The sequence below is a fragment of the Pezoporus occidentalis genome, unplaced genomic scaffold (genome assembly GCF_034315485.1).
Source record: "Pezoporus occidentalis ecotype Australia unplaced genomic scaffold, CSIRO_AGI_Poc_V1 ctg50, whole genome shotgun sequence".
In the NCBI taxonomy this organism is placed as follows: domain Eukaryota; kingdom Metazoa; phylum Chordata; class Aves; order Psittaciformes; family Psittacidae; genus Pezoporus; species Pezoporus occidentalis.
The window spans coordinates 763257-779535 of NW_026915836.1; positions in this window are offsets into that span (position 1 = coordinate 763257).

Consider the following 16279-nt stretch of genomic DNA (forward strand, 5'->3'; position numbering starts at 1 on the left):
CTGTGCTTGCACTTATGCCTCGCTTCATATCCTTCTCCGTTTAATTTAGGCATCGTTTGGGATTTCGGAGTGCTGTGTGAAATCCGTTCCTTTATCTCTATCTATGTGTCTCTCTGCCTCTCTCCCCATGTATCTATGTAGGACGTGCACAGACACAAAACAAAGGAAAGCAAAAGGTCACTTCACAGGAACTCTTAAGCCAAATCACGCTTGGCAAAATATTTATATATAAATATATTTGCCAATAATTAAGAACCCCAGCTGCCTCCCGGATGCCTAGATTTTATGTTTGCTTCTTGGCAGTGTTGTGGAGCTGTTGCATTCCATCTTTGCAATTACTGCGATACGTGGTGAGACAGTCCAGACCCGAGCTCCCTTTGAGAATAAATTCCTACTTGTGTACACATTTGGGTCTTGTATTCACCCTTTAACTATTTATACATATATATTCCACCCCCCCCCCCCCCGAAGAGTCTACACCAGAAAGCAGAATCCTCCGTGGGCGAGAAATGCAGTCATGATGGCCAAGCCAATATAAAGGGTGAGATTCCTTTCATTTGCAGACTGCTGCGACTTTTCAGCCTGAAAACAGCGTTAGTTCACCTCTATCACTCGCAGAAAGTGTTACAGAGCAGGACGGCCAGGGACGTTTCCAAACTATCTCTGGTGACTGGCAGGAGTCGGGTCTCCATCCCCCTGTTCAAGTCCCTCAGAGATGAACTTGCCATCGCAGGGAAGTTCGGTCAGTACAAACAAATTAAATCGGGGAACTGCTCAGTGGTTACACAGTCATTTCACTCTCTTATTTGCACTGTAATATTGCATTACCTTCTAATTGTCACATATACTTTTCTCTCTCCAAATATGAAAGACAAATACGGAATCCATTGGAAGCTGTGCCGCTCTCCCAGGCGGACGCCGGCCTGGGCTAAGAAAGGTTTTTCAGCGTGTTCTTGCTGCCATCTACTGGTCCCAAAGCTCTGAGACATCCCTTTATCCCCAAAACTTATTTTCACAGTCGAGAAGAAAAAGGTCTGCGGCAAACAGTGTGAAAGGCAGCTGGCAGAAAAAGCCGCGATAATGTGACCAGTGACACCAAGAGGTGGCCACACCATTCCTTTTAAGCATAGGGAATAACTTCTCTTTCCTTCACTGGAGATATATTCACTATAAAGCTGAGCACCTGAATCTATCTTTGCAGACTCAGCTCTAGATGTAAGGTGATTTTATACAAGAAAGGCAATTATTTCATATTTTTGGTGCTAAGAGATTTTAATAGTACATTCTTTAAAGAAAAAATAGAAAAAAATTTGGATATTCTATATCATTGTCATTGTCTAACTTAAAGACAGCTGTTGCCAAAGTTTCCCCGCTCCCTTGTCCCTCTTCAGTACCCATCTGAATTCCACCACCAAACCATGGCAGGAGGTGTGCCATACTAGAGAAGTAATAGCAACGTGGCTTCATCTGCATTTTGTCAACACTTTCTCTTGAAAGTACTTTGTTTTCATAGCAGAAGCATTTCCCCTGAGGTATCATCTCATGTTATTGTCTGTTTATTTCCAAGTGACTGCTTATTTGAAATAATGACACCATCTAGTAATTTCATCCCATGAAACACATACAATATACATAAACAGCTTCTTAAAGGAATGTGTGGTTAGGAGAAATGGATAGAGTAATGCGTGTAATTTCCATCTGCAGATTGCCTGGGCCAGACCCACTGAGGGCTTAACTATCACTTAACTGCTGAGACACACAGCGTGTAGCAACTGTCCTTGAGGACATCAAGAAGCTTTGGGCCTTGGGCCCAGCAGATACCTCAGGTCAAGCAATCCTTTCTAGAGCCCACCTGCAGGGCCTCAATCTGGAGGCACTGATTTATCTTAAAGATACTGCCACCATCATGGTCTATGGGGATCTTGGGTATCCTCCAAACCAGGTAGGTTATACCCACAGTTAACCATAGAAAACCTTTCTTCTTCCATGTGACAGAAATCCAAGGGAAGGATTTCCAGCTAAGAGCATTGACTGGATGGGCCACATCTCTCTAGAACAGTGACTTAGGTAAGTCTTAATTCCTTTAATGCCTTAGGTTTTATCTTTCAGAGATAGGCTTCTGAGGTAGCCTGAGTCACCTTACCATCTCTATTCATAATTCTGCCTGCCTAGTTTAGTCATCCCCTGGCTCCACGTGACAGCTTCTGGGGCACCTGCCCTTTGATACCAGGGATCTCCACATAACTGAGTTTAAGAACTTGAAGTTTAAAACTACTCTGCAGAAGGTCATCAAAAATGCAAGCAATGCAGTGCTGAGAGTTTAAGTTGCAAGTGCTTTACTCTGAAAAGCTAAAAAACAGCATGATCTTCATGCAAGGAAACAGACTCAGAGAAGAAACACTGTGCCTACCATCATACAGTTGCTAACCAAGGAATAAAGCCCCAGTCTGTGGATTCTTATCTGGCTTTGGCTTCTTCACTACATGACAGAGCATAGAGGTCTTTTTGAGGATATGCACAGAACTATAACATGCATTTTGCAATTGTAGATTTTTGAAGCGAGACCCGAGACATTTACAGTATGTCATAAAACACTCATGCCCTAGTGACCTCCTCCTGCCCTTCCCTATACATCTGCCTATTTTGGCACATCTTTAGTGAGATCTGAGCAGAGGAGTGATCTGGTGTGAGATACCTGAGATACTGGTCATCGGAACAGGGCCTTCACAAGCTGGCAGAGAGGCATATCCATCTCTCCAAGACCTTTGGCTGTCACTCCATCTTCAAGCGCTGCTTATTTCTGATTAAGCAATGTGGTGCCAGCTGTTCCTGTAGGAAGCAGATGTGACAGCTTCTGGCTCCTAAGTGACTATCTAGTCAATCTTGGAAGTTACCTGATACCTGCTTTACTTTTGCTGCTGTTAGTCTGAGTTTGAATGTTCATAGAGATTCTATCTCAGCATATATGCATGTCACTGTATTAACCAGAATATTATAAGTATTTAACAGCACTGCTGAAAAACAGTGGGACATATTTGTTGTACATTCTGCCTTGCTAGTGTGACATCCACATGAGAGCTGTGGTCCATGATCACTTGTTTTTTAACCTGATAGCCACTTTCACTTGCACTTACAAAATGCACTAACACACTGCAAATACAGTGCTATAACACAGCACTTACTAGCTGCGTGCATTCAACCTCTGGGCTGCTCCAAAATACCTGTGCTTCCTAGGTTGAACAGATGGCCATGGAAGATGTTACACGATATCTCTGGTTAAATGCCTCTCTGCACATGAGAAAATTATTTTTGGGCAGTATAGCATATGATCATATGGGTCCTCTGTGACTGAGTTGCAAACATGCAGAGAACACAGCTGAGGCACGTTCTCAGCTTGAGTTGCAGTGGATGACAGGTTTGTGTTATTTTGCACTTTCTGAATGATTCAGAAATCATGGCAATGGGCTTTGTGCTGAGACTGTCAGCTAGCTCCCATTAAATACGAGATTATTTTTATTCAAGGGAAAAATCCAGAGTCTTGTGTAAGTGAAGACATCACGAAGGATTCTGAAAAGCCCAATGGGAAAAAGTGTTATTGTTGTTTTAAATGATGTTCAGCATATGACACCGTGAGAGGTAATGAATAGCCTGAATGTCTTGCTGCATCACTACTTCATAGTAATAACCTTTTTTCCAAGATGGTTTGCAGTACTTCTTGTACTAACATGTAAGTGGTACTCTGAAGCCAGTCAATGGCTACTGTTCAATGTAATCAGCAGATTTCAAAAATGAGGGATTTTATCCTATGGAAATGTTAACATTTCAAGCTTTTCTTTCAGGACAACAAAAAGGCAAAATTTTGAAGTATTAGGTGCTCGGGAATACCCACATGAGCCACCAAAATGTTCCATTTCATAAGGCTGGGACACTCTGCTGGTGCGGATTTCTTTTGACTGAATAATTTAGCTCTTTCTACTCTATTAATCTAAATTATAAAACCAAAGGGAAACACTTCAGCAACTGAGAAGTGAAATATTCCAGTGTTCTTTGCAATTCATAGAATTTTCAGCAACTGGTATTGAAAATGACAAATTGGAACGTTTTTAACCAGCTCTAATTATCGGATAACAAAGTGGCTAGACGGATAGAAGACTGACTGCTCCGCAAAATCATCATTTACACTGAAACCGATCACTCTTATTATTATGATTTATGTGCTAAAATATGGGTATGAATTGTGAAACAAGGGAACTTGCATTTAATTTTAATAGTATTCAGAGTAGAACTATTGAGATATTGAGACCTTAAGAATACTTTAAACATTCTCTAAGCTGAGATTCCTGCAGTCAGATAAAGCACAATGGAATAAATAGGATTTATTTTTCTTATTTTGTTTTGAAAAAAGGAAAACATTACCTTGTTTACAGTCTCACAGTGGTCTTTAAAACTGCTGTGAAGTTAGATGGAGATGAGAAGCTTTGTCATGCACCTTCATACATAAATTGCAAACCCTGCTCCTGGTACTGAACATCCATTTGGGAATGGCTCATGCTTCTCATGTCAATCTGGTCTATTTGGTGTTTGTCTAAGAGCCTTGTTCCAGAGATGACGTGGTAAAACAGTACATCCTAAAGAATCACCTGCTTCGGAGTCAAGTTCCTCAATCCCTTACAGAGCTGTGTACCCCAATGCATGGCTGCTCAAATGCTTGAAAACTTTTCTTTTCCCTCCAAATTATATTCAGAGTTTTAAACACTTTTCAATCTGTTCACCTGAACTATATCTGTTGAACTACCTTCCTCTTTGATTTTATCATGCTTGTGCCAAAGGGAAGCATAAAACGAAATTTGCTTTCACTGGGGACCAAAGCATCTCTGCGCTAAATTTGTTGCTAGAGTGGATAGATGAATTCTGAATGAATGAATACCAGTCTTACCCCTGTGATATATGCTTTCAGAAAGTACTCCATGGCCCACCTTCCCTTCAAATATATTGATGTGACATCTTTTCTGCCTTCTGCTGGCTTCTGGTTGGACTAATTCGGTCTTAGCAATAGTAAGTGATGTAGAAAATACTGGGTATTTTAGAATTGAAGCTTGACATGATACAAGTTAAACCTTGTTGAGCAATATGGATAATCATGTATTTTATGGCTTTCTTGCTGCAGCGTAAAGCTCCATAAATGTGTAGAACAGGGAGTCTGTAGTCCACTTATGCTTATCCTGTGTAGCATTGTTTTTCTTTATTGAAGTTTTCTGTTTGATGTCTGACAGCAGAATTGTAGATTTAAAATAGGAAATATTTTCTTTTTCTTTATTTTTATGTTTTTCTGCAGAGTTTCTTGTAACACACTGAGGTGATCAGAAGATGAATTCTATTTTAACACCCACAAACTGGAAGATATCAACAAAGATTAGCTGCAGAGAAATAAAGAAATAATCTATGACAGTGTTGAGAATGATTCCCAGAATTTTAAATACTTGTTAAAGGCTTTGCTGTATTTCACTTCAATAAACATCATGCTCCAGTTACTACTTGAAACCATAGGGGCATTATCCTGTGCAGCACTTATCAATATTTTAACATGTGAAAGTCAAATGATGTTGAAACATTGAACTATATTTCCATCTGTGCAAGATAAAATGGTACAAATGTATCCCATGTAATGGAATACTACATCCCCAGTTACTTTCTTACAAAGTGATACCTGATTCCTCTCTATTTTCTGTAGTTGTTTCCATTGCTCTGATGGTGCCCAAAGGAAGACTTTTAAAATTACAGTTTATATAGCATTCAATGAGTTTTAACCCAACCTGCTTTAAATCCAGAGAAAACAAATGCTTGAAACATGCTATTAAGGTATTTTTAAGCTGTCCTTGTCTTGGTGCTAAATCTCTCTGTGCATGTTCTTTTTGTGTGGAAATGGGATTGGTACCAAAGCAAAGACCCTTAGGGTGGCTAGAGCAGAAATGCGCTGCTCCTGTAAGAGGCTCTAGGAGCTTGTGCCCAGTGGAAAAATGGATAGCATTGTCCATGTATGGCTTTGTGGGCAATAACAGAACAGGATTGCATGTCCCATCATGTGCCAGGAAGCAGCAAAAGAAAAGAGGGAGGTTGCTGCCAAACATCAAACATTTCAGTGGGGTTTCTCTGAAACCTCTGGGGAGACATTCCCAGATATGTAATATAACCTCCACACACCATGGCCCCAGAGCCCTCTGTGTCAGGCACATCTGAATGGCTTATCACTTATTAGACCAATTACCTAAACCCTGGAAAATCCCATAGGACCATGAGCCAGGAGAAGGATCACTGCACTCAAATGGGTGCCGTACATGTCATCAGACCATGAGATCCATGTCAAATGTTAACCATACTACTCAGTGTGTCACCTGAGAGCCTGTACCTCAACAAGATGTTCTTTTATTGGCAACCCATCACAGATTAATAAGATTAATACCCTTTCTATGAAGTCATCCCTTGTTGCTTATGTTATTGCTAACACTGGGGACCTTCCATCTGTCACTGCATTCCTTTTCTTGGCCTACATCATGTCAGGTTGTTTTGTTGCACCATCTCCTTGTTTCTTCTGGTTTTCTTAGCTGAGGCCTTGGCTTTTATCCTCATGCCAATCAACCATTTACTTCCTTATTTCTTGGAGCAACCTGAAGATTTATCTCTCCATGGTCATTCATCTACATTCCTTTTATGATCTCCTTTCTAAAGGAGCTTTTGCTATTACTTCAGAAAAGGGTTTGAAGACTACCAAAGCTATTAATTGTGGGGCTGCTTCAAGCACTTCTCTCCAGTCTTTTAGGGGCTGCTCACTTAGTCATCATGTTTCTCTGTCTAGCCATAGCACTACAAGGCTATGTGAAAATGACTCTCGGTTCTCCTGTCCATTTTTTTCTGCACTAAAAAGTGGTTATATTGCAGCATTGCAGGGCTGGACTCTCTCCTCACCTGATCTGATGTCTAGGTGTTTAGATAGGTGAATGAGTCAAACAGAGAGCCAAGGTAAACAGAAAATAGGCAGCACAGTTCCTTGACCATGTCTCTTCACATGGTTATTGCTCCTTCCAGTTTCGCCAGTGAAAGACGCAGTTACACAGGCTACATGAGGCATGATGATTCTATCTCTTTGCACGTTCATACAGTATCATATAGCAATCAGATCTGCACTTTGCAGTGTCCTGCTGATCTGCAGTGGCCAGGACTCTAGAGTGTCATTTATTCATGTGCCCAGTGAGAAAGCTTCTCTTGTTTCCTGGGTTTCCCAGCCTCTCACACTGGCCTTCGATTGGTTCCACTATATACAGTCAATCATTGGACATGTATTTTTCCTAGGGCTTTGCTGACTCTGCTTTATATTTTTTATTCTCCTTGTGAGGAAATCTATACACAGCTTATTACTGCTGTTCAGCAATGTTTCTGGGAATGGCTTTTAGAGGGCTTCCCATCCACCTAGAACTGACTCGATACATTAGCCTGTAAGTGACTGTATGTGCATCCCGTTGAAGGGGTGCAATCATTTGGTCAATATGTTTCTTCTGCAGTGCATGCATCTCGAGTACCTTCGGAGCTGGTAAGGTTATACAGCAGATGCACCACTAAAGCAGTCAAGAAGTTCCCCTCTACTCTGCCCTGGTGAGACCCCATCTGGAATATTGTGTCCAGTTCTGGGCCCCTCAGTTCAAGAAGGACAGGGAGCTGCTGGAGAGAGTCCAGCGAAGGGTAACAAAGATGATTAAGGGAATGGAGCATCTCCCTTATGAGGAAAGACTGAGGGAGCTGGGTCTTTATAGTTTGGAGAAGAGGAGACTGAGGGGTGACCTTATAAGTGTCTATAAATATATAAAGGGGGAGTGTCACGAGGATGGAGCCAGGCTCTACTCAGTGGCAAACAATGATAGGACAAGGGGTAATGGGTACAAACTGGAACACAAGAGGTTCCACTTAAACTTGAGAAGGAACTTCTTCTCAGTGAGGGTGACGGAACACTGGAACAGGCTGCCCAGGGAGGTTGTGGAGTCTCCTTCCCTGGAGACATTCAAAACCCGCCTGGACACATTCCTGTGTAACACTATCTAGGTGTTCCTGCTCCGGCAGGGGGATTGGACTAGATGATCTTTCGAGGTCCCTTCCAATCTCTAGCATACTGTGATACTGTGATACTGTGTGAAATGACAGCAGTGAGTAGACATGAAACAACGTCTCTAGGAACTCTGTAAGGCTCATGTGGTTACTGGGTTTCACCATGGAAAATTGCTCTATTTTCAGAGATTAAGCAGGCAACAGTGGAATGGAAACTCTGGGCCTTTGTGAAAGAGTTTGGTTTTTCAAACTCTTGCACAGATCCCACCAGTACATAAACTCCCAAAGTCTGGATTAACTGTTTACTCTTCCAAGAGCATCAATCAAGACCAAGCGTGGAGATCATAGGGCCTTCTGAAAAGGAAGCCTGGCTTTGGATTTGTGACATGATTAGACAGCAGTAAAGTCAGTCTGTGATCAACTTTTGATTGTTAACTAAGATTGGAGCAGAGCTGTCATGCCTGGATATTCTCTCCTGGGTGCTTGCAGCAAAGCTGGACACAGAGGTAAATAATGCCAAGTGACTTGTGTGACACTGAGGTCAAATGTTCCATGTTTGAGGTCCAGGTGACCCTGGCTTCTCTTTGTTGTGTACCCCACAACTGATGTTGCCTGCAAATGTACATGGAAGTCCCTAAGCAAGATGCTGTTAGAATATGTTTTCATGAATTTGCTCTCTCTTAGAGGCAGGTTGCTGGGCTGGATGGATCTTTCATTCACTATGGCTACTCTTAGCATTTACTATAGAAGGCTCTGTATTTATGAATAAAATGGCAGCTGTCTGATGGCTAGTGTTCCATTCTAAGTGGAAAACCATATTTGAATCCCTTCCCTTTGAACCTGGCAGCTGGACCAGGCTCTTCTGTTTGTGTTTGGAGTCATGAGCAGCCAAACACATATTCAATCTACAGCACAGACTCTGCTCTAAAAAGATTTGGGTTTGTGCCAACAAGGAACAAAACCACATTTTGAAACTTTTAGTGCTGCTGCAAAGGGAGCGATGCCTTGAAGTGCAGGGTGCATGTTGCTTCCTGATGCCTTCTCTAGCAACCTCTCCTGCAAATGTGTTTTTCCCAAGTTCAGATGGAGGAAAGATCCAAGGCCTTACCTTCTTCATTTCCCTCTCCACTTACAGAAGCTGCTTTTGAAGAGGTAGGTGGCTGCTTTGGTCAACCATGCTGGAGGTATTAGGATGGGCTTTGGGAACCAAAATAAAGCAGAATGTTATGGAGCCTCTATACAATTGCATGTCACTTATTTTGGCAAGATCATCCTGCACCTGGAAAGGCAGGCAATAAAACTGCAACCTGTTTTCTACCTAACATATGGTATCTAACCCCACTGGAGGCTTGTGCTTGGCAAGCAAAAACACTGCAAATTTGATTTAGGCACATATTCAATAGTAGTCATATGGTTTCCACACGCTCTGCTTTGGAGACAGGCCAGTACACATAAATAAGGGGATATATAATACCAGTAGTATGGAACTCTCTTCCTCTTTTCAGCTTTCACTAAAAATTAGGTGTCTCTGTTCAGGAACACAAACCATTCCTTCTGGCAAAATAACCCCCAAAAGCCTGGCTTTCCATCCGTCTTCCCTGCATGTATAAAGCAACTTATGAGGTCTAAAGGATCACAAAAAGGACAGGAAAATATATTCATACGCTGTCGCCTTTATTCATGTTTTGTTCACTTCATTATTCACTTCATTATTTATTTCAATAGATGTTATCTGAAGTTCAGAGGTATGTAGGAATCCTAAAGCAAAGGCAGCTGTAAGGACCTGGTGTCTTTTAAAATAAGCTGCGTTGGACATCAGTGTTTGAGTTTTCTCTGCCTCAGTTTACCTACCCCAAAAGAGGAAAGCTGTACCCGCTAGCTGACTTGGCTGGTGCCTTGTGGGGTTAAACTGGTGATTGGAAAAACACTTTGAAGTTCCTATCTGAAAGACAGTGTGCATTTGTGAGGTGTTTGAACACCAAGAGATAACATACAAGTTCAACTTATCCACTGCGCTATGCAAAAGCAGCGCATTAACCTTTTGGATCAAATCACAGTTTCAGCTTGGGATGGCTTAGAGATCTCTCTAAATGCATTAATACATGCAAACATAGCCAGACTGATGAATCTATTTACTCAAGAGACAAGCTGCCATGGTGTCACTGTCAGCGGGAGCCAGCAAGTGAGGAGACTGCATCAGGGTGTGGGTCAAGACAGTAGTAACAGCTAGTGTTAAACAATTCAACAGCTCAGCAGATGATTACCTGAGATGGGAATAGGAGCATTCAGGCAATGTCATATTTCATGCTATTTCATGTGTGTCTTACTACCCTGAGCTCCAAGCAACATGTACTTTTCTTCTACGCTTGAGTTTGGAAGTTTCATCCATTTAATTATTGCACTTGAATCCAGGAGTCTCCACTGTACTGACAAGAGTTGTTAATAAGCTGTCCAAGACCTGGCCACGAGCATTTTGAAGAATAATTGTGAGGTATTTGGACCCAAGACAGATCCTGTGAGTTCATACACTCAAAATTGTGACTATGTGTGGGATCTGCTGTTCTGGACACACTCACAGGTAATTCACCTGCAGTGAAGAAACGTCAGAGGAGCCCAGCTGTGTGCAGCCATCTGGCTACTGAGTGCTCAGGTGGAACAACTGTGCTGGGGTCTGTGGGCTGCAGAAACAGTGCAACATCGGTGTAAGCTCTCACTGACTGGACGCTGACGCCAACCCATTTGCTGGCACTGGAGCCCATCTCAACCACAACATGTTACTGAGGTCGGATAGGGATGTCAATGCTCAGGAAATTTTGTTCAGATAACAGGTTGGCGTGAGGCCTCAAGGTGCGGAGGATTTCTTTGTGTTCTTGTGCGATTTCCTATGTAGCCCTGACACTGCCTAATCTGAGCATTTGTTACAGCACCTCCTCAAGGCAATATCCACGTTGCCACATTGCGGAGGTGGAAGGAAGCACAAGGGCCATAAAGCTAGATTTTGGGAATATGAAGTAAAGTTGTTAAATCATTTTTGGGAACTGATGTTAAGCTCAATTTACAGGGCAGGCTGGTCACCTGTTGGTGCTGGCATCATCCAGTGAGATGCGGCCACCCTTTTTATCACAGGTTGGCACCTATGAAAAGAGGAAAGAGTAAAAGAAATCCTAAAGAGCCCCCAGAATTCATATTCTTTCATGTTTCAAGATGGAAGGAGGGAAGAGATGAAGAAGCTCAGCTCCTTGCATTCAGGAGAGCCTCCCTGACTGAGAGCACTCAAGCTTGAGACTATTTCCAGTGTGGCAGTGAGGCTACCATCAACAGACAGGGCAGCTCGGAACATGTCCCTGCAGGGTGCCAGGGCACATGGGTGCTCCCATGCTGCTGTGTCCTGTTATATTAATAGACCTGTAAAAGGAACAAGTTGTACAGGTGCCATGTAATCCCCAGGGCTCAGGAGGAGATCAGGGAAGAATTATCTGACTTTCTGATGGAAACTAGCTCCAGGGACTGATGGTGTCTTCCTTGGCTCACACAATAAGGGGATTCTCCCCAGAAGGCAAATCCATGCCTCTTTTCATGCACATTACATGGATTCTGGCCGCTTTACCTAGCCTGTGGTTTCTGGGAGGTGAGGGTGAAACTTTCCATAGCACTGAAGACTTTCACCCCTTGACACATTCCTTTCTCAGGTTACTTGCTGTCTAGAAGGTGACAGTACAGGTTCTGTTGGTGAATGAGCATTGATAAATATGCTGTACAAAATCATACATCTAGAACAAGGCATTTCAGCATCTCTCTCCCCTGGAGAGTCAAGCAGCAGTCAGAGTTGTGCGTGTGAGTGTGAAAAACAAAGGCGCATAGCAGCAGTGTGAGATAGGAAAGGGCCCTTCCACAGTTACACTTGCCTACAAGAATGACACTGACATTTGGCACTTCTCCGACACCCTTCAGCTGAGTATATTGTAGGACAGAGTCTCTCAGAAAGGGTTATGATGACAGACCAATAAATTAGCTGGGCAGGTGAAAGCTGTACAGACAACACTTCTGAAGTATTGAGGTGTTGGTGCGTGTGTACCTGCATTGCAGGCTTAGGGGCTTTCTCCCGATGCATTTAACTAAGAACTTTCCAAATTTACAATATCCCCACTATTTTTTGTTCACTGAGCAGAGAAGATCAGCACACACGCGTCCTCACTCACAGTTTTACTCACAGTAAAACTGCAATAGGTGTGAGTGTTGTTGAAGTACAAATTTCCATGGCTCTTGCTTTTGAGAAGATCCTTCTGTATATCAAGGTCTCTCTATCTCAGCTTGAATATGGGTACAAGTTTTCCACTGGGAGAGAGCAGGTAGCAACACAGAACTGGACTCACCTAACTCCAGCTCTCCTTTGCTGACATGTTCCACTGTAGTACTATCTACATGGTGCTCAATATAGATTTAAATGGGCTTTTGTAGAACTTTTATAGCCTTTCTAGACAACTCATTTTTACTACCTTTGTAGCTAGATGTTGAGAAACTACATTTCGGTTGCCATATCTCTTAGTTTTTCTGCTCATTTTTTGCCATTCTTCCTCATATTAAACATGTTCTTTGTGCCACTTTCCAGAAGAGCATTCTTCATAAAAGAATAGTTTTGGTGCTTCCTCCAGGATGCTTCCTTGTGGGCAACACTATTCTTATGATTATATTCTTAGTTTCCTGCTCCCTATGCTACTACATTCCCTTAGATTATCCTGTGGCAATGTTGCTTGACACTTCTAAAACTCTGTTTCAGGTGTTACTGCTTTTTGATGAATTAAGTTCCAAGCACATTCATAATCATACCCCAACTGTACATCTGAGCTCGGGGATTATTTTCCGCATACCCAACAATTCACATTTTAAGTGTCTTGCTGAAGAACTGAGCTCTCACTTTACCTTTTGGCACCAGCACTGCATGTGAGTGGCTGTGGGGTGAAATCTATACTGATACAGAGGGGTTGCACAAAGGCAGTATCAGAAGTCTGAGTCCTCTGAGCTTTCACAAGACCACAGTTTAATCTAGGTGAGTTAAAGGTGCTAGAGTAATGAGGGTCTCAGCCCTGGCATGAATTTAGCTGTGGTGATAAGGGAAACCCTATCATTTGGGCTGGTTTGGTACATTAGGCACTTTCTAAAGCTAAATGAAACTCTTATTCCCATACAGCTCCACTCTGACTATGAATCTGCTCTGACCAGCTGCTTCTACTTACTAACATACAGTTTGTCCCATTTATGCAGCCTTGTGCATAGGAGATTATTTGTCTTCCATATTATATTATCTATTATATATTCTCAGGAACTTGCTGGTGGCATCCACAGAAGCATATTGAATGATGAACATTTTACTTTTTAACTGAATTCTCACAGAACTTAAGAGGCAGGTACCAAAGGGAGACAGCTGGACATAAACAACTCTGACAATCAGACCGTTTCCTTATGGAGCACAGTGTGAAATAGGACCTTTAATGTGCATGAACTTTGGAGGACAGAGTTACCCGCTCTGCCTTTCCCCACCCATGGAGCTGTAGTCATGCCCAAGCATTCTTTAGCATGCAAGGGGTTTAGGGCATATTGTCTGTAGCTGGTTCTTGTTAACATCATTGTTCCTCCTCCTGCCTCTGCCCATGGAGAACAGACTATGGCTGAGCACTGTCCAGCCAGGGTGAAAGAACAGTCATTTGGGAATGTTCAGGGTTCTTAATGAAGAGGGGCTTAATATGGGGTTAAGAGGCTATTAACAGGGTACCCAGTAAGGATCATACCCAGCTCCCATTATAGTTTAAGGATAAATGTGTGCTGAGTTCCATTTAGCCTACTGTCATAACACAACCAAAACCAATGAGGTCTAAGTATATCTTACCACAAATAATTCCTACTCCTTAAAAGGACAGAGGATACAGAGGAGTGAGGAGGGATAGAGTTCCCTCAGTTTTCTGGAGCTTAAAGATACAGATTCCCTTTATCATGTGAAATTAAAGGCAGCTAGATGCATCAGCAGTTTTGGAAATCTCTCCGTGGCCTGATTCTCAGGACCACACAGATACCTAATTCTATCCAAAGTCAATGGGGGTTAAGCATTGGTCTGAATGAAGATCAAAACCTTAGGGGCATTTTCAAAAGGGACTAAGGTACTTGCCTGGCTGACTTCCACGGAACAGAATATAACATTTATTGTCTACAGCCATGAAACGCAGGGGATGATTCATTTGACACAGGCTGAATATGTTTATTATTAAGGATGTTTTGAACAGAGCATGTGCTTATTTACTGTTAGGTCTGGTGAAGTTTTAGTATACAAAGTTATAAGTGCTTATGATGGGTTCAAACTTAAACAGGGGAAGTTCAGGTTAGATATAAGGAAGAAGTTCTTTACTGTGAGGGTGCTGAGGCACTGGAACAGGTTGCCAAAGAAGGGGTAAATGCTCCATCCTTGGCAGTATTCAAGGCCAGGTAGGACTGAATGTTGGGTGTCATGGTTTAGTGTGAGGTGTCCCTGCCCATGGCAGAGGGGTTGGAACTGGATGATCTTCAGGTCCTTTCCAACCCTAACTATTCTGATTCTATGTTTCTTCGACTAGTTATTGATGTGCCTAATTCAGTGCGGATAAATTCTCCCTCTAAAGTTACTGAGCACATTTGTATCTGTGCTTGAAAATGCTCATGGAAATGGGAGGGACCTACCACAAGTTTTTCCAGGCGTTACCATTCCAGCTTCAAAAAGCTGGTAGCAGTGTCAGTCATGAGGTTATCCAGGATCTGTTTGTGGCTTTTTTGTTTGAAAGCACGAGGACCCTGAAGGGCTACAGTCAGCAATGAACTCAGAAAACCTATTTCTGACATGAATACTAGCACAGAGAGATGAAAACTAGTTCAGCACCAGCCTTAAATAAAAGAACATGACTAAACAGGAATACATTCTTATTAGCAACCAGTTGTCTGTCTTACAGAAAGCAGAACATAATAATATATGTAACTATAAAGACAGACTCCAAAATATTTAAGTTCAAGAGCAGAGGTGTTGACAGTTAAATTGAACTTCTGGCAGGCATTTCCAGCTTGTGAGGGAGCAAACAGCAACTCTCCAGCTTTCAAAACATTTACCAAAGATAATAACTACAAAGCTACATAGTTCCAGAATTACCTTCATTTGTCAGGACAGTTAACAGCAGTGAGGAGCAGAGCCAAGAGAAAAGCCAAATGCTAGCAGGAAAATACTGACAAATCACTTGATGTAAAGTTGAGCCTTGTAGTATGACAGGAGAGCACAGGACCTGCCATCTAGTCCCAGCAGGCCCACACTGAATCTGTTACGGTCGTCTGACCTGGGGAGGAAACAGGCTGTGCTGGGATTGTACCAAGGAGTCTGATACAACCCTGGGACAGGATTTCCAGTCTGGCAGTGTCGCTTTCCCTCTTCATCCCTTTCCAAGTCTGAGCGGATATGGGATGGGACTGCATCATTGTTCCAGCCAGCAGACTCAGAACATAGGCTTCATGGTGCCAGGGAAAAAGGGAAAGAAGAAGGAGGTAACTAGGAGTAAACAACAGGGATAAACATCCCTGTGGGAAGGGAAGTGTTTCAGGTATTATCTTCTGCTGGATGAGAGCAGGAAGTGTACTGCTCAGTGGTTTTGTTCCACTTCTTGCCTTTGGTGCTAAGGTGGAACAGCCTCCAACCTCCAGAAGGAGGTGGAAGAGCTCCAACCTCCTTTTCTTGCTGCCTTCCCTCCTCCCCTCTCTGGCCATCCCCCTGGCTTTATTTCTTCTATTCAGCAGCAAAAGTGGCTGTTGACAACCAGCTATCCAGAGTCAGTGCACCTCTTAACTGGTCTTTTATGTTGTTATCATTACATCCACTGGAGCCTGCTGAATTTAAGGCAGGCTCAACAAGCCATCTTGCTCTGGGGGCATGTTTGCAAAAGCAGAACTTATAACAAAAGCTCTGGGCTATGCAAATTTAGGGGTTTGGTCCTTCTGTAAATGCTTTGCAAAGAGCTATCACTTATCATCTCTATTAATTCCTGTGCAAAATAAACATCATAGCTAAATAGCGAACTGATTTGGATTAAATAACCCCTAGCAATCTAAAAGGGTTCCAGATAAATTTAGGTTGCCTTTTGGGTTTTGGTTTTCAAGCTTTTGCTTTTTAACTCAGTTAACC